The 22,816-nt window shown below is 39.8% G+C and overlaps 1 protein-coding gene across 2 annotated transcripts in view; it reads right to left on the bottom strand.

The window, feature by feature from the left end:
- Positions 1-18,574, bottom strand: part of LOC124555642 (presequence protease, mitochondrial) — a 53,135-nt gene extending 34,561 nt beyond the window's left edge. The window contains exon 1 of one of the 2 annotated variants that reach the window (XM_047129623.1): positions 18,424-18,574. The gene's annotated coding sequence lies outside the window, so the exon portion shown is untranslated. The remainder of the gene's footprint in view (positions 1-18,423) is intronic. The other variant, XM_047129624.1, reaches the window with a different exon arrangement.
- Positions 18,575-22,816: the final 4,242 nt, after the last annotated feature.

A 22,816-nucleotide genomic window follows, 5' to 3' on the forward strand; every position in this document is an offset into this window, starting at 1 on the left:
TACTGCATTTTTATATTTTCTCCTTTCATCAATTAAATTCAATATCTCTTCTGTTACCCAAGGATTTCTATTAGCCCTCGTCTTTTTACCTACTTGATCCTCTGCTGCCTTCACTACTTCATCCCTCAAAGCTACCCATTCTTCTTCTACTGTATTTCTTTCCCCCATTCCTGTCAATTGTTCCCTTAAGCTCTCCCTGAAACTCTGTATAACCTCTGGTTGGTTGGTTGGTTTGGGGGATTAAAGGGACCAGACTGCCATGGTCATCGGTCCCATAACCTCTGGTTTAGTCACTTTATCCAGGTCCCATCTCCTTAAATTCCCACCTTTTTGCAGTTTCTTCAGTTTTAATCTACAGGTCATAGCCAATAAATTGTGGTCAGAGTCCACATCTGCCCCTGGAAATGTCTTACAATTTAAAACCCGGTTCCTAAATCTCTGTCTTACCATTATATAATCTATCTGAAACCTGTCAGTGTCTCCAGACTTCTTCCATGTATACAGCCTTCTTTTATGATTCTTGAACCAAGTGTTAGCTATGATTAAGTTGTGCTCTGTGCAAAATTCTACCAGGCGGCTTCCTCTTTCATTTCTTAGGCCCAATCCATATTCACCTTCTATGTTCCCTTCTCTCCCTTTTCCTACTACCGAATTCCAGTCACCCATAACTATTAAATTTTCATCACCCTTCACTATCTGAATAATTTCTTTTATTTCATCATACATTTCTTCAATTTCTTCATCATCTGCAGAGCTAGTTGGCATATAAACTTGTACTACTGTAGCTGGCGTGGGCTTCATATCTATCTTGGCCACAATAATGCGTTCACTATGCTGTTTGTAGTAGCTTACCCACATTCCTATTTTCCTATTCATTATTAAACCTACTCCTGCATTACCCCTATTTGATTCTGTGTTTATAACCCTGTAGTCACCTGACCAAAAGTGTTGTTCCTCCTGCCACCGAACTTCACTAATTCCCACTATATCTAACTTTAACCTATCCATTTCCCTTTTTAAATTTTCTAACCTTCCTGGCCGATTAAGGGATCTGACATTCCACGCACCCATCCGTAGAACGCCAGTTTTCTCTCTCCTGATAACGACATCCTCTTGAGTAGTCCCTGCCCGGAGATCCGAATGGGGGACTATTTTACCTCCGGAATATTTTACCCAAGAGGACGCCATCATCATTTAACCATACAGTAAAGCTGCATGCCCTTGGGAAAAATTACGGCCGTAGTTTCAGCCGTTCGCAGTACCAGCACAGCAAGGCCGTTTTGGTTAGTGTTACAAGGCCAGATCAGTCAATCATCCAGACTGTTGCCCTTGCCACTACTGAAAAGGCTGCTGCCCCTCTTCAGGAACCACAAATTTGTCTGGCCTCTCAACAGATACCCCTCTGTTGTGGTTGCACCTATGATACAGCTATCTGTATTGCTGAGGCATGCAAGCCTCCCCACCCACGGCAAGGTCCATCATGGTTCATGGACTAGTAATTTTATAAAAGAACAGGTTTATAAAGATAGGAGAAATGAGCGAGTACTTATGGTGTAGTGATGATATAAACGTTAGACTTTAGTCTTGCAAGTAAGTGGATGATAAGGAGTTTCAATGGTGGTTGTTGACTTATGTCAACCCTTGACTAGATTATGTATAACAATACGAGAGTTATACTTTGTATACCTTACTGTGTACTCTTCTTTAGTAATTAGTTATTAGAGGAACTATGAGTATTTTACATATGTGATGAACTGTTTTGACTGACAATACCCTGTTTACTTCTATTTGGAGCACTGTTATGTACTTGATCGTTCTTTTACTAATGCAGGCCTATCACAATTGGATTATTTTTAGATTAATGAATTGAGTCATATGTATTTATTTTACACCATTAACTACCTTTTAATATATTAACTGGGTTCCATACCATTCTTCCAGTTCCTCCTCACTTGTGTTTCGTATCATTATAAATGATGATGTTTTAGTAACCCATTTCACTTTGTTCCTTATAGTGATGACGATACAGTGTTATGCAAACATAGCTCCTTTCCACATTCCCACCTTTCACTATTTATAAACAATGGAATCATACCTTACATATGTCTGACTGGCAATGCATATTTTCCTTCCTGTTAGTTAAATTTTCCTTCTTGTTAGTTTAACTGTGCGCACAAAGAAGGGTTTAGGGTATTATTATTCACTTTTAACACAATTTTAGTACTGCTTCATGCCTATATTACTATCTCTAAGAGTAACGGTGTGTCACCTACACTTTATATATATACAGCCCACAGACTACTGATGTCTCACATTATTTGTTTTATGTATGGTGTGTTATATAGGGCCTGTAGGTGGCGTTGACGCAATGTCGAAACTAGTAGCCAAATAAGTATGAAATCGTAAGTACAACTGGAGGAGTTTTATTTTAAATAAAAACTATAAAAAGTTGTCAACCACCTGGGGTAGGGAGGGACGGGACTGACAGTTGGCCAAACGTGTAAGGAAGTTGGATCCTCTTCACTGCAGATCATCCACCATTGTGTCAAGCACTCAGACTAGAGGCTCTCACCATGCGGGAAGTTTCAGCTCTGGCACCATCACAGTGTTCTCTGCTTTGTAAGGAGGCTATGACTATTTTGGTACCTGATGACACTCTCTTCCCTGCCCCCAAACAGATTGGCTATAGTGTTGGGCTTCAAGCACTTAATGCGATTCACTCCCATAAAAAGTGCTTAAGATAGAACTGTAAAATGGGTGGAATGTGTGATACATTGAACAACTTTCCCCACACCACTGTAAAATTCTGAATAAACTTCAAATCAGACAAAATGTAATTTAGCTGAATGAACTGATGAAGAACAAAATCTGGCGAAATCCAAATGAGTAATAATAATCTACGTCCTACTGAAAAGACAGTATATCAACGAGGAGGCCATCCTACAGACAAAGTGAGAGAAAAAAATAGACAGTAGCAGCGCAGTACTGGAAGGAAGGAATACTGCAATGGCTTGGGGCCCCATGCTTGCCACCCATGTACACACTAATGAGTTGTGGGCACCTCGATGGAGAGGGGGAGACGAAGTACAAGAAGGCTGCGATGGGACTACAATGTGAATGGAGGAAAGAAGATTGTTGACAATGAGACAATTAGAGATAGAGAGCAGAAGGCTTGGAAAGCACAAGAATAAGGAAGGAATTCAGTTCAGCGGGTGCTCAGTCAGCTCCCCAAGGAATACAGCTGAGGCACCGTAACATGTTTAGTGCATTGATTGCAACAAAGACCAAAAAAGCATGCTATGCATTTTCACACAGGTAGCTCTTCAGAAGCTAGCTACTTCCTTAGTCATGCCTGTCCAAAAAGAAACCACTGTTATCAATTGCTCAGAGATGTAGTATAGTTACTTATCTCCAAAGGGGGAACAAATAAACCAAGTTTGATCAAAATCTGAGATGGGCAAGAAAAAATACAAAGAATAATCCTATAGCCTCTCTTCAAGATGGACAAAATACTTCCACTTTTTGTTGGAGGCTTTCATCAAGCAAAGTTTCTTGGATCAGGCATTGGTTATCCACTCTTATGCTATTTTTTAAAGACACAGCTTCTGACACATGCCTGTATTCAGTATCTAGGATTTTTATCAGCAGCAGATCCATTGTGTAAGATTCCTCAGTTAATGTATTGTGTAAGATTCCTCAGTTAATGTTCAGAACAATCATTGCCCGGGATGCCTATCTTCCTTGGCATCCGGAGAAATACTTTGGAGGTTCCTATATTATGAAGACCATACAAAATATTGTGAATCACGAAGACGAAGGGTTGAGTTGGAGAGCAAATTTCAACAGGCTTCAAACTACTGTGAGAACTAATGCACAGAAGAATATCTACGTGCAAAGGTTGTAGATGTGTGAGAGCTCTGTATTATTTCACCATGTAGATATTTTATATGGGAGGAAGTAGTGTTATTCATAAACATTTAATCATAAAAGCACAGCCAACTTTCTCATCATCACTGGAGCCGTCAGTACACAGAGTGTTTCGAAATTCCTATTACAGGCTTCTAGGGGTTGTAGGAGGATATTTAACAGGCAAAGTTTTGGTAAGGAACACTATATCTGGAAATTAACTGTCTGGATATGAAATAAGTATGACTGGATCACTTTCAAACCTTCCACATCACGGTACAGTACATAATGATAGAGTAGCACAACTCGTGTATCTAGAACATTTACCAGATTGCCTCAGGTCATTACACACCATCTTTGTCTGACTACAACAATAGCTGCGCAAAAATGGTATGTTGGTTTGTGGATCATATGCATGAAAGCAGGCATCACAGATACACCTTGTGCAATGAACAGCAGTGTTGCCTCTTGGGGCAGCTCCTGTGAAGCATATAAGTCAGAGCTCATTGTCTCCGTCGTGTGTGTACTGTGAAGGAAGAGATTTGAAAGTGATATGATGTTAAAACTTATTTTATATCCAAACGGTACATATGCAGACATGCAATTCTTTTCAAAACTTATCTACTGAGTCCCCTCTACAATTCCTAGAGGGCTGTAATAGAAACTGTGGAAACACTGTATATACACTGAAGTTTAAGTAGTTATGCAGGACCGAATAGAATCAGAGAGGTGAACACTAGCTTCTTAAAGATCCTTGAGGCCAGTGTTCGGTGCCTGATCTATGGGAATTTGGGAAGTCACATACTGACAACTACACCACAGTCATATTAACATCCATCGTCCTTCAGCATTGACAGTGACTGTGGAATGATGCACGTTCCAGTACTTGACCAAGGGTGACATGAATTCCTGCAGTGGCAGCTGGACTGCAAGCTATCTAGACGTAGATGCCAGAAAACCAATAGTGTGCTGCGTCTGTGAAAGTGAAGTGCTACAATGTAGCAGTCAAAGCAAAAGTTACTATCAAATGAGTGCAAATGCACTAAAAACTTTTGAAAAGAATGATCTGACTCAGGAGTTTATTTAAATTTATATGTGTATTCTGGCATTTAACTAATTTGCTGTAATTTTATAATTTATGTTACATTCAGAAAATTTAAGCTGATAATGTCACATACTGGTCACACATTACCACAAAGATAATTACTCTATTGTTCTGACATAAAAGTAGGGTATTCTGTTTATTATGTTATGTATGTATTTATCATGCCACATAAGTACGTCACATTTGGTTCAACTTAATGTCCCAAATTAGCATGCAAATGTGCCACATTTAAGTGGAGGTGTGTAACGTTACGTGTACGTAGGTGAGATAATCGGCCGTCTAGAATTAGCAAGAGGTATGGTAAATTTCTTTGTGAAGAAGAACTGGCACTGACATTCACTGCACAATGATGACCAGCTGAAGTCTCAACCAATGGCCTACAAGATTACATAAATAAACTACTTTGTAAAGCCAATATTTATAAGGGGCAGTCAAATGAAAATGAGAAAGATGGAAAAAAATCAATAAACTGTTTATTATTTCAAAAGTAATCATCATAACTGTTAATACATTTACCCCACAGTGAGACAAGATGGTCAATGCCTTCACATAAAAATGCCTGTGGTTGCTTACGGAACCATGACTGTACCCAGGCATGCACCTCTTTGTCCGAAGCAAATTGACAGCCATGAATGTCTTTCTTCAGGGCTCCAAACATATGGAAATCGCATGGTGAGAGATCAGGACTGTTCGTGGGATGCATAAGAGCTTCCCAGTCAAACTTCCGCAGCACAGTCGAAACGACCTTAGTAACATGTGAGTCATCTGGACACTTTGCACAAACAGAAGCATGCCATCAAGACCAAATGCTCAAGAATGTTGACAGACAGCATTATCATGTTGCAGGATAATGCCTGCCCACATGTTGCACAGTTTTTTTCGACTACATTGCAGAAGTTTCATTGTGAAGCCCTTTAGCACCCTACATACAGCCTCAATCTCTCCCCATGAGGGTTTCCATATTTTTGAACCCTGAAGAAAGATATTTGTGGCCTTCTATTTGCTTTTGATGAAGAAGTGCATGCCTGGGTATGATCATGGTCCCGTAGGCAACCGTAAACATTTTTCCATGAAGGCACTGTCTGTCTTGTCTCACCTCGGTATAAATGTGTTCACATGGAGATTACTTTTGAAATAATAAACAGTTTACTTACTTTTTTTCCATCTCTAATTTTCATTTTACTGTCTCTTATAAAAATACCAACAACAGCTGATTTGTGTAATGTTAATGTTGCAATTGTGCATTAAATCATTCATGGCAAGCTCACTTATAACAAAATGTTCTTTACATATTCCAAGCAGTTTATCCCAGACCACAAAGTCAGCATTATCCGGATTTGTTGTGAACTAATAATGATTTTTAATGGAATATCAATGACTTTCCATACCATATTACAACCAGAAATGGAAATTATTCACCACTATGAACACCAATGATCTTGTGAGGTTCTCTAGACCTACTAATTATTATTATTATTATTATAGGAAATTTAATGTGAACAATGAGTACCACTATAACATGTTTCAACATAAAGTGAAACACATGATAAGAAAATATCAGTGTGCCTTCTCGAATAGGTGTGATAGTGTACAAAAAGTACAAAAAAGATAAAAAATTTGGGCCGATAAGCATTGCTATGTCCACCTTATAACCCCGACCTACTACCTGATTTTCTTCTGTTCAGACCAGTTACAAAAATTATAACTCACCTCATATAGGATGTTTGTTCTGTAAAATGTGCTGACGAACAATCCCTTACGCACCATATTTTGAACAGCCGATAATAGGTATAGGAGAGAAACCATGTGTTGGTTGTAGGATGCAGCCAGTGTGTTGGTCCACGACAGCACGATCTTTCTGGTTCCAGTCTTCAGCTAGATGTGACATGCACCATCTCCTCTCCTAATTCCTTTCAGACTTTGTTCTGACAAAACAATGTCTTTCCAAGACCACCTTTGCTGGCTGATAGTCTATCATTCTTTGCTTGTCCTGGGTTCACCCAACTGTACTCCATACTCCATATTACAGGAAAATGAGTTTAAATACTGCATTTATTTCCAAATGGACTTTCTTTATATTTCCACATCATCAAATATCATGAGAAGGCCTACCGATACCTGTACAGTACAATTCAGAAATATTGACAACTGGAGTCAGGAAGTTCACTGGGTGATAGGATAAATATCTATATTCTGGAAAGAAGTGAGTTTCATTGTCTGTATATAACTTTTTCCACAGCCATCTGTTACATGAATTATCAAATGTCCCTTGAAATTAAGAGGTGCTCTCTGTGTAGGGAATGCTTCATGTAAAGCCACATCCAGCAGGGTCAAATTATCTAGGCTAAAACAATACTTCCTCAATCAATATCAGAAGCAATTTACCGAGTTTCTTCCTCTCTTTCAGCCACACACCGTTGTGGTGCATAATCTACCCATTGATCTTTCTTACACAGTTTGTGAGAGCAACCTTACAGAAACTTTTTATGAAGATACTATACTCCCTGGTTTTTTTTTTTTTTTTTTTTTTTGGGGGGGGGGGGAGGGGGGGGAGTCATAGTGACAGCCCTCTATGCGTCTGAATACAGTACTTGTGACTATATGTGGTAAAAAGATCCAGGAGGATTCATTTCAACTCTTTACACAACTGACATAAATAATAGTATCTAGTCCAGGGACTGCAAACTTATCAACAGACAGGATGTTTTCCAATACTCACAAACGGTAAGGCCAGCTTCATTCATCTTTGTTGTTGAAATTGTCTAATGTCTGCAGCTTCTTTGTAATCTAACGAAGTGTTACCTTTGCTGCCAACATATATTATGTTATTAAAGTAATCAGTTATTTACTGGCCTATGTCAGATACATTAGTTAAAAAGCAAACCTATTGTTTTACTTGTGTTTATGTCCTTCAAAGAACATTTAAAAAGACATCATGGTTTTGCTGAGGCATTATTTGCCACTATTGGCCAATTTTAAACCCACTGTCATTTTTAAGGACATAACAGCATTCGCATGACCAAATGTACATAACTATTAGCAGTTTCAAGATCAAGTCAAAATGAACGAAAAAAATGCTGAGGCATATTCCAATCACATGACAGACTCAACTGGATAAGTCACATTACATAACAATCATAATTGTGGTCACTCCTGCCAAACAGCACAGCACATATATATTTTTGTGAGTCTAGGCTGCCAACTGATATAGATTTATTTGCAAAAGATCAATACTTGCCACTCTCGCACTCTCTTTCAGCTGATGTGTAACTATTAAAGGAGTCCACAAACTTTTGCGGTAATCTATAACTGATCACTCTAATTATTTGTCAAACTTTCACCCTTGTGACCAAGAAAGGCTATTAGGTTTTCTATAATGGTCTGGACTTGAACATTCACATTATTGACCATCATTGAAGATCAGGACTTATAATTCTACCAAAAAGCAAGCTTCCTCTTTAGTTGTCTAAAGGTCTGTGGCATGGTTGCTTCAAATTTCTAATGTGAGCGATTCAATCCTGTCAAGCAGGCTGTATAATGCGTAGTTTGCTCTGCTGAATGCCCATTTTTGCATCTTCCTTTTGAGGTCTCTTCTGGCTGAAAAGGGCATTTTTAATAAGTAGGCCCCCATAGATTTAATTAGACTACTTTCTTCATCATTCATCATGAGTGGGAAATACACTGTGTGTTCAATGATTTTCATTGAAGCATGGGTGACTGCAGCTACTGACAGCAAGTTGATGGTGAGTGGGATAAGTGAGATGTGATGAGTATTGCTAATGAATAATGGGATGAATCTTTAGTCCTACTGCTATAATGTCTTCTTGCCTGTGGAAGGCATAGACTTGTACTGACGGTAAACCAGAGTATCAGTTTTATATCCTATAGATACAGGCAAAGGGCTTTTTTCCTTCCTTTCTTTCCCTTTAAAAAAGTTTGAGCTCTTCCAGAAGAGTTCTGAATCTATTCACATTTAAACAAAGTATAATAGCTTTCAATCAGTGAGGCTTTTATTTTTGCTTTTTCTCTCTGCTGTGGTGATTTGCAGCCTATGATGGAGGAAAAAGCAGTTGATTTTTTATTTTTTTATTGTCTTCATTACTGATCAGTGGAAGTAATCTGAGGTTCAATGGTTTCAATGTGATTTGATTAGGGTTTGAACAATTTATTGATGTTGTCTTGTTTTTACGTAGAAGAGGCGATGTTTGTGTGAATGGGGGTGCTGACTTTTTATGTGTTTGAAACAGAATATTATCTCTGAGTGTCACTGGTGTACTTGCTGTTGGCTTCAGGGCAGTTGGGGGATTACAGACAACAGCAGCTAGGAGTATACATATTCATATGAGTTTATATTTGGTTGATTATTGGGTGAAAGGCTTTCAAGAACTTTTGCCTAAGAGGTGGCAAATGCTGAAGGCTGCAGCATTGGAGGTTTTCTTAGTATCATCACAGGGCATTCTCCCTGCCACTTCCAGTTTTTGAATTTTCCTTCTTCTCTGTGTAAGAACAGCAGCCACAAATCTGTATTGGATGACCACATAAGCAATTTACACATTTTGGCAGATCAGTATATGATTCTTCTCCTTCGTGAATCTCTGAACCACATCTATCACATATAGATTGACTCTTACAAACAACAGCTGTAGCCCAAACTTTTGCCATTTAAAGTGTCTCATAGAGGTGGGTATATCAAGTCTAATTATGAGGTAGATAAACACCATTCATAGTACTGCATCAGGTAGGATACTGTTTCAAAGCCATTTGACTCCTTTCACAAGTCCAGCAATTGTGTCCAAACATTCGTGATTACAGAAAGGGAAGACCTCTTCAGAGAATGTCTGCTCTACTGATTTACTATAGCTGGAATAAAATAACTGATTGGCAGATGTCAGTGCGAAGAGGAGTTTGCTGGCTACTACACAGGGTGCCACATTGTCCAGTGATTGATACAAAACACCCACAAAAATAAGAGAGATGCAGCACATGGTTCAGCACAGCCTCCAGGTCCCTACAATTTACAAAATACCTCATCAGTACAGAAGCACAAAATACCTCATCAGTACAGAAGCAACATTCAACCTACATAGTTTACAAATGCTATGCCGAACACCAGCATCACAGTAAAACTATTGAGCACATTGTCATGAATAAATATCAAATTATGTCTGATGAGATAAGAATTTTATCCCGGCTTCAACTTGTTGGGACTGTTATCAAAGAAATGGAAGAAATCAGAGTGCAAGACAACTTTAGCCAGGACAGTGGCTACTATTTTGGTAATGTATAAAAAATGGTCTCATGACTTGGAAAGACCATAAAAATAAAAATAAAAAGTTGTTCAATTACTAAAGTTCTAACCAGTCATCAGACCTGACCCATGATGTAACTGTGTTGTGTTATGTGCTGAATTCTTTGAAATGGAGTGTTCTCAAAGAGGCCATTTATTAGTGTGCTGGTGTAAGCACACCATGTGGCAAAGAGGTTAAGAGCCGATAGATAGAGGCCAAAAACAGACTCGCAGGAAATGTGCCGCCAATGCCCTCTCGGTGGCCAGTATTTAGATAGCTGCCGCGGACCGAGACTGGCGCACTGAATAAGTTCCAGTGTCATCAGTCGCAGCCCAGCGGGAATCGCAGTAGCAGTTAGCACCGCCACTAACTCAGAGACAAGCAGCACATAACAATTATAATAGTGTATGTAGTGGACTTTGTACTTCACCAGTAGTGAAGCTAACATGGACTTTACAGAAGAGCTTGTACCACAATAAATATCTTGAGTTAAGTAAACTTTCCATTCTTATGAGTAAAGAACTCAATTACTAAAGAGGATACTGGCCACCAAACAACATCCTCTCCTTACTTCCCATTGTACAGCTCTGTAGAGACAACAAGATGACATAAAAATTAGTACGTTATGGCACTCTCTTGGGCTGAATGTATGTTTCAAAATTGCTTTCGAGTGGCATTATTGAGTGACTGGACTGGTGTAGTGTTGTTTGTTCTGGCTTTGCATATTACTTGTATGCATAATATTGTAATTCAGTGTTTGGGGCTTTGTTAGTGAGTTATTGTAATGTCAATATTTATTGGCTACCAATTTGTTCTTGGCATTGGAAATGTTAGTTCGGCATGCTGTTAATGGTTGGAGATTTAATTTTTGCTTTATAATTGTTGTTACTAGAAAATCCACTAATCTTTTGCTGCATGGCAATGTGTAATGATAAGATGACAAAGACAAAAGTCCTCATGTTGTATGGTCTAGTTGCCAATTATGTTAAGTTCCATTTTTGCGGGTGATTTATAAAATTAACCAAAGTTTGTGTGTTTTGGATCAGGGATGAATGTACGTGCTGTTGTCACTATGACAATGTCTGGCAATCTATTCGGATGGGTTCTGTTACACCATCACTGAATAAGGCTGTAAATAGTAATACAAAGAAAGGCAGGAAGATCTTTCTGTTTAGCAAGACCAACAAGAAACAGATTTCAGATTACCTGAGCTGTTAGCAAAAACTATCATCTCCTGCACTAACAACATTGATTATTAATGGCAAAAGTTCAAGACCATTGTACAATATGCTTTAGACAGGTATATGCCACACAAAGTTATTAGGGATGAAAAAGACCTGCAGTGGTTCAACAGCTGTGTTAAAAAAAAAACTGCAACAAAAGCAAAGAGAGCTTCACTGTAAATTTAAACATAGCCAAAGCCTCACAGAGAAACACTAAACAAAGCCAAAATTTGCATAAGGAGAGTCATGTGTGAATCTGAAAGTAAAATTCTATCTGTGGGCTCGACAGAAAATCAGTAAATGGATCGAAGCCACTTGTACAGGCACTCTGTGACCATAATGATGTTGAAATGGAGGATGTCACAGAAAAGGCTGAAATACTAAACCTCTTTTTCCAAAACTGTTTCACAGAGGAGGGTCGTACTGTAGTGCCTACTTTATATTGTTGCATGAATGACAAAATGGCCAATATCAAAGCAAGTGACCATGGGGCAAGAAAGCAGCTGAAATCATTCAATTGAGGGAAGGCATCTGGATGTGACAGAATACCAGTATGATTGTATATACAGTATACGAAAGAACTTGCCACCCTTCTAGCAGCAGTGTACTGGGGGTCTTTGGAGGAGCGAAGTGTTCTCAATGATTATAAAAAAAAGCATAAGTTATTCACGTTTTCACGAAGGATCTCTGACATCAGTCAGTTGTAGAATTTTGGAACATGTTTTATGCTTGTGTATTATGACATTTCTGAAGGCCAATAATCTCCTCTGTAGGAACCAACACTGATTCAAAAAATAACACCGTGTGAAACCCAGCTCATTCTGTTCGTCTACAAGCCCCAGAAAGTAGTTGATACAGGCAACCAGGAGGGTGTTGTGCCCCTTGACTTCCGGAATGCATTCAACACAGTTCCGCACGGCTGCCTAACGAACAAAATATGAGCGTATGAAATCAGATACACTGTGGGACTGGATTGAAGAGTTTCTAGTAAATAGAACACAACATGTAATTTTGAACAGAGTGAAGTCTTCAGACGTAAAAGTAACTTCTGGTGTACCCCAGGGAAATGTTATAGGACCATAACTTTTCACAATATATATAAATGACCTACGAGGTAATGCCAGAAGTTCCACGAGGCTTTTCGCAGATGATGCTGCTGTATTCAGAGAAGTTGCAAGACTACAAAATTTTAGTGAAATGCAAAAAGACCTACAGAGGATTGATGTTTGGTGCAAGAAGTGGCAACTGATCCTCAATATAAACAAATGTAACACACTGGGAATACATATACAGAAAGACCCATTATTGTATGATTACACGGATGCAGAACGATCACTGGAAGCAGTTAGGCATACTACCATAAAATGTCTAGGGGTATGCAGACAGAGCAATATGAAGTACTATGATCACATAAAATTAACTGCAGGTAAGGCAGATGCCAGACAGATTCATTGCAACAATCCTCAGGAAATAGTCATCAACAAAGGAAGTAGTTTACAAAACACTCGTTTGACCAATACTTGAACATTGTTCATCAGTATGAGATCCATACAAATAAGACTGATAGAGGAAATAGAAAAGACCTAAAGAACCTCCTCATTAGTTATGTGATGTACCCATCTAATCTTCAGTATTCTTCTGTAGCACCACATTTCGAAAGCTCCTATTCTCTTCTTGTCCAAACTAGTTATCGTCCATGTTTCACTTCCATACATGACTACACTCCATACAAATACTTTCAGGAACGACTTCCTGACACTTAAATCTATACTCGATGTAAATAAATTTCTCTCCTTCAGAAACGCTTTCCTTGCCATTGCCAGTCTACATTTTATATCCTCTCTACTTCGACCATCATCAGTTACTTTGCTCCCCAAATAGCAAAACTCCTGTACTACTTTAAGTGTCTCATTTCCTAATCTAATTCCCTCAGCATCACCCCACTTAATTCGACTACATTCCATTATCCCCGTTTTGCTTTTGTTGATGTTCATCTTATATCCTCCTTTCAAGACGCTATTCATTCCGTTCAACTGCTCTTCCACGTCCTTTGCTGTCTCTGACAGAATTACAATGTCATCGGCGAACCTCAAAGTTTTTATTTCTTCTCCATGGATTTTAATACCTACTCTGAATTTTTCTTTTGTTTCCTTCACTGCTTGCTCAAAATACAGATTGAATGACATCGGGGATAGGCTACAACCCTGCCTCACTCCCTTCCCAAACACTGCTTCCATTTCATGCCCCTCGCCTGTTATAACTGCCATCTGGTTTCTGTACAAATTGTAAATAGCCTTTCGCTCCCTGTATTTTACCCCTGCCACCTTCACAATTTGAAAGAGAGTATTCCAGTCAACATTGTCAAAAGCTTTCTCTAAGTCTACAAATGCTACTGTAGGTTTGCCTTTCCTTAATCTAGCTTCTAAGATATGTCGTAGAGTCAGTATTGCGTCACGTGTTCCAATATTTCTACGGAATCCAAACTGATCTTCCCCGAGGTCGGCTTCTACCAGTTTTTCCATTCGCCTGTAAAGAATTTGCGTTAGTATTTTGCATCCGTGACTTATTAAACTGATAGTTTTGTAATTTTCACATCTGTCAGCACCTGCTTTCTTTGGGATTGGAATTATTATACTCTTCTTGAAGTCTGGGGGTATTTTGCCTGTCTCATACATCTTGCTCGCCAGATGGTAGAGTTTTGTCAGGACTGGCTCACCCAAGACTGTCAGTAGTTCCAATGGAATATTGTCTACTCCCGGGGCCTTGTTTCGACTCAGGTCTTTCAGTGCTCTGTTAAACTCTTCACGCAGTATCATATCTCCCATTTCATCTTCATCTACATCCTCTTTCATTTCCATAATATTGTCCTCAAGTACATTCAATATCTCTTCTGTTACCCAAGAATTTGTACTATCCCTCATCTTTTTACCTACTCGATCCTCTGCTGCCTTCACTACTTCATCCCTCAAAGCTACCCATTCTTCTTCTACTGTATTTCTTTCCCCCATTCCTGACAATTGTTCCCTTATGCTCTCCCTGAAACTCTGTACAACCTCTGGTTCTTTCAGTTTATCGAGGTCCCATCTCCTTAAATTCCCACCTTTTTGCAGTTTCTTCAGTTTTAATCTACGGTTCATAACCAATAGATTGTGGTCAGAGTCCACATCTGCCCCTGGAAATGTCTTACAATTTAAAATTTGGTTCATAAATCACTGCCTTACCATTATATAATGTATCTAATACCTTCTAGTACCTCCAGGCTTCTTCCATGTATACAACCTTCTCTTATGATTAAGTGTTAGCTATGATTAAGTTATGCTCTGTGCAAAATTCTACCAGGCAGTTTCCTCTTTCATTCCTTCCCCCCAATCTATATTCACCTACTACATTTCCTTCTCTCTCTTTTCCTACTACCGAATTCCAGTCACCCATGACTATTAAATTTTCATCTCCCTTCACTATCTGAATAACTTTTTATTTCATCATACATTTCATCAATTTCTTCATCATCTGGAGAGCTAGTTGGCATATAAACTTGTACTACTGTAGTAGGTGTGGGTTTCATGTCTATCTTGGCCACAATAATGCGTTCACTATGCTGTTTGTAGTAGCTTACCCGCATTCCTATTTTTCTATTCATTATTAAACCGGCTCCTGCATTACCCCTATTTGACTTTGTATTCATAACCCTGTAGTCACCTGACCAACAGTCTTGTTCCTCCTGCCACCGAACTTCACTAATTCCCACTATATCTAACTTTAACCTATCCATTTCCCTTTTTAAATTTTCTAACCTATCTGCCCGATTAAGGACTCCTCCTGAGTAGTCCCCGCCCGGAGACCCGAATGGGGGACTATTTTACCTGCAGAATATTTTACCCAAGAGGACGCCATCATCATTTAACCATACAGTAAAGCTGCATGCCCTCGGGAAAAATTATGGCTGTAGTTTCCCCTTGCTTTCAGCCGTTCGCAGTACCAGCACAGCAAGGCCGTTTTGGTTAGTTTCATTTAGTAAGCATTAAAGCACTGTGGATCTGTTCAGCCAACTCCAGTGGCAGGCGCTGCAAGAGAAATGCCCTGCATCACAGTATGGTTTATTATTTAAGATCCGAGAGTGTATATCCCTAGAAGTGACAACAAATGTATTGTTTCCTCCTACATATATCTTGTGAAAAAAATCATGAAAATAAAACTAGAGCGATTCAAGCCCACACGGAGGCTTACAATCAATAGTTCTTCCCACAAACTATTTGCGACTGGAACAGGAAAAGGAGGGTAGTGACAGTGGTATACCCAACAACCTCCACCACATACTGCAAGGTGGCTTGCCGAGTACTGATGTACATAAGTCTAGGCTGAGCATTCCTGACACTGTTTTGTTTACTTATGATCGTTATTGTTTTGTTTTTAGTGTGTGTACAGGTGGAGGGGTCTTTGTTTGCATTAATTTTGTGGATTTTTTCTAAAGTTGGCTTTCTGGATTTTCGAATGAGTTTTAGTCTGGGTATGTGTTTTATGTTAGTAATGGCATTAATTTTGTTTGGCCCCACCCAAAACCCTCCTAATTCCCGCAGTTCTCCGGTTAGTATCTTGTTCTTCGTATTACTTTGGTTAAATTTTGTGTAATGGGATTGTTTTTGCCTATTTGCATCTTCAATGTATGACGTCATAGCAGTCATATTGCATAAGGATGAAATGACAGTGTCCACCATCTCGATGACATGAGGGGTCAAAGCTGACAGCTTTTATCAGCTGCTTGAGTTATCCCATTTCTTCTTGACCGGTGTAGAGTGGATACACATGTTAACTTTGTGACATTAATTCATCTGGTGTGCCATAACGGATAATTGCATGAATACTGTATGCAGGTACCACACAAGGTGGCAAATCTACTGCTTCCCATTCTTTACCACCCTTTGTTTTACCTCTAATGACCTTGATATCAGCTGGATACTAAATCATCAGGTGTGTGGTTCTTCTCCATTTTTACAACATATGCCTACCTCTGAAGAAAAACAAATATCGTTTGAAAGAATATCTATGATTATAAGTATATTTATCTTAGTAGAAAATGAATAAACCTAGATTTGAGACACTCAGACTACACAAATTAATGAAAAGTTAACACAAAGGCACTTGTCTTTCCAATGTATTACCATTACATTTCTGGTGCCTCCTTAGTTCTCACTAAATCCATGAATATTTTGTACATACATTGATAATAAGATTGCAAGTGATATCACTCCCAATAAAAAGTATGTACAGTGCATTTAAGCAAAAATAATATGTTCTATAAGCACTTAACTTTTCAAGCACCTGATGTGCTGTTTGGGTTTCAATAGGAATGATAATCCTGTCTTCAATAATTATGTAGGTCTCCAGAAATTCTTTCTGATATTTTCTAAATGAAAAGTGATGTCATGTGGAGAATGAGATACATCTTCTACTAAGTGCAGTAGTAACACTCTGAATATTCAGACCTGTCACCTTGCAGCCATTGTGAATAGGATTTGTAGGGATTCACTTGTTCAGTGGGAGTTGGTACCAACAAATAGGTTACCAAAACCACAGACAGTTGGTTTCTTCCTGAGATTTACAGCCTACCTAGGTTCCTCATACCAACAACCAAAAGTCTGTCTTAATAGAACCCTGGATCCTGAATGAATTTTCAGTCTGCAGCAGAGTGTGCACTCATCTGAAACTTCCTGGTAAATTAAAACTGTGTCCCAGACTGGGATTTGAACATGGGACCTACGCCTGTCACATGAAAGTGCTCTACTGACTGAGCTATCAAACCACAATTTGCAAATTGCCCTGACAACCATGTTCACCTCCTGATCCAGCACATAGTTTTGATCTGCTAGGAAGTTTCAGAACCCTGGGTATTTGGATAATCTGATACAAGTATATTGCAGCAGCACTTGCCACAGTGGCTACATATTTGTGATTCTTTTTATAACACTGCATCCCCTTTCTGATGGTCAATGGCATACTCACCAAGCTGATGGTTAATACAGCCAACTGTGATGAACAACATTCTACTGGTAGTGCCTGTTTATGGCCAAACTTACAGAGAGTGTTTTTCTACTTCACTAAGATGCATTTGAAAAATGTGTGCAATACACATTCCACTTTTGCAGCAGGGCAGCTACTTGATTGATGGGAGCAAACTGCGCCTAAAAAGTAACCTGCTTCATCACATACCATTCAAAAATCGCATGCTTGTCGAAAACCACTCTTGATTCAAATGCGTTTCACGTGACGAAACGGCAGAAGTACACGTAAACTGGCTCAACACGAAAGAATCGAGAAATAAAAATCAACAAACAGTTACCCCAACAATTTCGCTGATTACATAGCTTACATGATGGAATTATGACGCAATCAAAATGAAGTGGTAATTTCAAAATTATGCTTTACCTGCGGCTAGAATGTTATATCAGACCCCCTGAAATCTCGGTCGGTTTATAACTCAATTTGCTACCATGAAAAATCCCTTCCCTGAAACAAGCACATTTGGTGAACGCGACACCTCGCCAAGTACATTACGAGGTTGCGGGCAGCGCAAATTTTAAGTATCTTCTATATTTAGCAGCTCCATGCAATCGTATAATAAGGGCATCATTTTTATAAAATCGGGAATTTAAATTATATATACGTTTACGACAGTGATAAAAAGGAAAGGATGCTTCCACTACACGCATCGTTACTGCACAACAATACTCTTTTCGCAATGAAGATGTTTAATCAGTCACGAACAAAATTCCGATTCAAACAATACCAATACAATATATATTAATACATGATTTCTGAAACAATGACAGTAGCGCGCTATGCTTTTTTATTATAGTAGTTATGTGCACACTCATCAGTATTACACTATCATTTTGTTTCTTACCTTACAGCTGAACTGTCCCTATCGTATTGTTAAACACGTAATATCAACAAGAACACTGCAATCGAACAACACACACCCACCAACACATATTTACCGCAAATCTCAAAGTGCATTATAAATATGCTACGCAAAGAGATTCTCCTTCGGTGCAAGAATTTACTTGTGTCTACGGATAGCAAATCTCGATGCCGATCGACTGCGCTCAGGTTTGCGATTCCTGGTGGCAGGCAGCGAAAGCTTGCATCACCTTTAGGACAAGGAACTGTTTGATTCATTCCGCGCGAAATTCAAAGTTCTTAATTACGTAAGTTTTTATACTCGTGTAAGTTGTTACAGAGTTCAGAACGTGTCGAAGTATCTAAGGCGCTTACGCAGCTTTTAGGACCTACAGTTTACTTTACAAAAAAAGTCCTCGAAAATATACCCCACAGCTAAAAACGAAATAAAGTTTAAATTCTTCCCAAACAACAAGTAATTTTTCACGAGATAAAAAGATCACTGAAAGATGAAGCACAGGCTGGAAAGTGGGGAGGGATTATAAGGTGTTCTAGAGGGATGGTAGGTGCAATCTGAGTGAGGTCGCCAGAGAGCGACGAGGCGGGTTTCAATCGATTAACTGATATCGTCTGACGTTCACTGCTAAATAGTATGTCGAAGGTGTTCTGTTCGAAAGCAAGAAGTCTGTAAGGACCCGAATAAGAACACTGGATGACGCGCAAACAGAGTCGCGCGGAGCATCCCATAATCGCCAGTAGCCAGTTCATTGCGGACTTAAACATCGGGTAGAATGTGGCTAAGGACATGGCATATAGATGTGCGCTATGTCTGCACTTAAACAGTCAACTAATGCCGGAAGCTCATTGTTCTGTAGGGGAGTAAGAGGCACAACGAATTCGGCAGGTAGGACAAAGGGCTCACTGTACAAGATGTCTGTGAATGATGGCTGGAGGTCCCCCTCGTAAGGACCCTGTATCCCTAAAAGGTTCCACAGTAGCACTTATGACCAGGAACCGCTATGGCACATGAGTGTGCCTTAAGTGTGTGGTGGAAACGTTTCACGAGACCATTGCTCTGTGGGTGGTAAGTTGTGGTGTGTAATTTGTTGACACCACACAGTTCGCAAAGTTTTGAGAAGACTGAGGATTAAAATTGACGGCCCTGGTTGGTTGTCATTGATGAGGGGCCGCCGAAACGGGGGCATCCAGGAGTTAACGAAAGCATGGGAAACTGCTTCAGCCAAGTTGTTGGAGATGGGAATGGCTTCAACCCACCTCGTAACTGGATCGATGATAGACAAAATGTAGCGAAAACCGTCTGAGGGCGCTAATCGTCCCATCAATATGGATGTGGCATAGGTAACTCTTGCAGATGCTAGATTGTCCAAGAGGGGGCTTACTCCTCTGAGGTGGGATACATGCACATGTCCAAGCATGACAACCGCTTTTTATTCCTGGGCAAACGAAACTTTCAATTGTTAGCTTCATGGTAGCTTTTATAGCCGGGTGGGTCAGTCCGTGAAGGGATGTGAAGATCGTCTGGCACAGAGGATCAGGCACGACCAGATGGAGTGTGCCTGTTGAGGTGTCACAAACAACTATTGTGGGGGAACATGGGAGGGGACAACACTCAAGCCTTAAAGAGCACTTTGTGGCCACCAACATAATGGCTACCACAGGATCATATGTCTGTAAGAGTGCCAACTCATTCATGACTAGGGTAGTCGAGATAATGTTTACAAAAATGGCTCTGAGCACTATGGGACTCAACTGCTGAGGTCATTAGTCCCCTAGAACTTAGAACTAGTCAAACCTAACTAACCTAAGGACATCACAAACATCCATGGCCGAGGCAGGATTCGAACCTGCGACCGTAGCGGTCTTGCGGTTCCAGTTTGCAGCGCCTTTAACCGCACGGCCACTTCGGCCGGCGATAATGTTTACATGGGACAAATAATCCGTGATGACGCTATCAGACCTTTGTATATACCATACATCTGTGGAATACTAGCATATGAGGTTCATATGCCTGAGCTGTCGAGGAGGAACATCGTTTCCAGGGCTATGGATGGAATCAACCAGTGAGTGGTAGTCTGAAAAGATGGTGAATTTGCATCCTCGATATCGCTGGGGAAGTTTTCGATTGCCTTGTAGATCACGAGAAGATAGCTGTCGAATGTTGACCATTTGCACTGAAAGGGCCAAAGTTTCTTAGAAAATTACTGTAGAGGATCAGTTGTGTCGGCAATGTGCTGCTGCAATACCGCGTCTATCAATGAGTCACTCATGTCTGTGGTAAGCAAAATGCGAGCATTGGGTACCACGTGAGCCAGTGTGACAGTGTGGGAGAGGGCAGTCTTGAGTGACTCGAAAGCTGCGATCATATCATTCGTCCAAGACACCTTCCTAGCGCCTGAGGTGTTCATACCAATGAGGGCATCAGCAAGTAGGGCGTGGATAGAGGTCGCATACGTTGTTGATCATATGACAACCAAGCTCATTTCCTCCCAGTACGCAGCAGCCATGTTCTCATCCCCCATACTTCATTCTGATGCACTTTTCTTAGGTCATGATTTTTGTGGCGGATATCAGTAGTTATTCTATGTCTTTGTTATGCGTCGTTTATTATTTGTTCTTTGTTATTTGTTATAGATTGAAAACAGAACAGCCATGCAAGCTAAGATCGCACAACTTAAACTGACTTGACATGAAATGAAGTGGTGATGGACAGTGTGAGTACACCCTGATGTAACAGGACCAGGATGTGACAGTGCTGTAATGACTAGTGAAACTTGCCTTAATCCAACTTCATGAGAGTCTCAGACAGAAAAAGAATACTAACGAAATGTTCAACTGGGTAGTTTGTGTTGGACTTATAGAATAGTTTTTCTGCTTTAGTCGCTGAGAGAAGTAGAAAAACTGTTTCAAACATTTTGTAATGCAGTCGTTGACATGAACAAATACCATACAACATGGGTCAATTTAAATTGTATTTTACTGTAGTACATCGATCCACATTCATCATTTTTTGTAAAGGTGTAATATAACAGGGAACAAGTCTGTCAAAAAATGATGTGACACATAAGCTTCTGCACAATTGGTTTAATGTAAACAATACACAAAAATGGATAGAGGAATACTGAATGAATTGCGTTTGGCCATCGACTACCTGAATATAATCTTATCGAAAGTTCTCTCATAAATCCCAAAGAAATTCTGGTCATATGTAAAGGCTGTCAATAGCAGGAAAGATAGCATTCACGTGCTCGTGGATGACACAGGAACTGAGTTTCAAACTAAAAGCGGAAATGCTTAACTTCGTTTTGAAATATTCCTTTATGGTGGTAATTTCGGGAGTATTGTTACATGTTCAATTCTCTCACCACTGTAAAATGACAGACGTAGATATATCAGGGGCGACGAGAGACAGTTGGAATCGCTAAAACTGAAACAAACTCCAGAGCCAAATGGCACTCCTATCTGCTTCTATATAGAATTTGTGGTTTCATTAGCCCCCCCCCCCTCCTCTTAAAAACAACAAACCATAGATTTGCCTCAAACTGCGCCCAGTTGTTAGAAGCTAGCAAATGTCATCAGAGAGGGTCGAGAATATTTTTCCACCCAAGTGACAGTTCATTAGGCACTCTCCTCATCCCCAACCCCTCCCTGAGACATCAATTGACTTTCCTTGATCTCTCAGGAACATCTTTAAAAATAAATATAAATCTATTGATTTTGTGAAAATTGACTGTTTTTCCTTTAATATACACTGATCAGCCAGAATATTATGACCACCGACCTACTATCCATATAAACCTGCCCCAGGTGATAGCAGTGTCACCTGGCAGGAAATGACTTCTAGCCAGACATATGCACAGTGCATGTAGTATCAGTGAGCATGTTGTGTGTGTGTGTAGAATGGGGAAGGTGTGTCATCTATCTGAGGTTGACGAAGGGCAGATTGTGGTGGTCCAGCGGCTCGGCACGAACATTTCGGAAACTGCACACCTTATGGGGTGTTCGAGGATAGTTGTGGTAAGCGTTTTCAACACATGGTGAAACCAAGATTAAACCACCTGATACTGAAGACAGTGGCAGTCTGTAAGGATACATTCACAACTATCTTGCAAATGTCACATTTGCCGTCCCACATTTACTGACAAGGTTTTGCTTCTGTTACAATGTGCTTTAATGTAACCTAACCTAACCTTGTCAGTTTTTGCTACTGTAGTTGGAGTCACGAACAATGGCAGTTGAGTTCGCCCTTGTTCCACACATCGACACTAAGACATGGCAGTGTGCTGTCATAACATTGCGTACACTTAAGCTGATAATTCACTATTCACCCAATTAAGAATAATAAAGCAAAAACATAATTCGTGTGAAAATCTGTTAAA

This window comes from Schistocerca americana, chromosome X (genome assembly GCF_021461395.2).
Source record: "Schistocerca americana isolate TAMUIC-IGC-003095 chromosome X, iqSchAmer2.1, whole genome shotgun sequence".
NCBI lineage: Eukaryota > Metazoa > Arthropoda > Insecta > Orthoptera > Acrididae > Schistocerca > Schistocerca americana.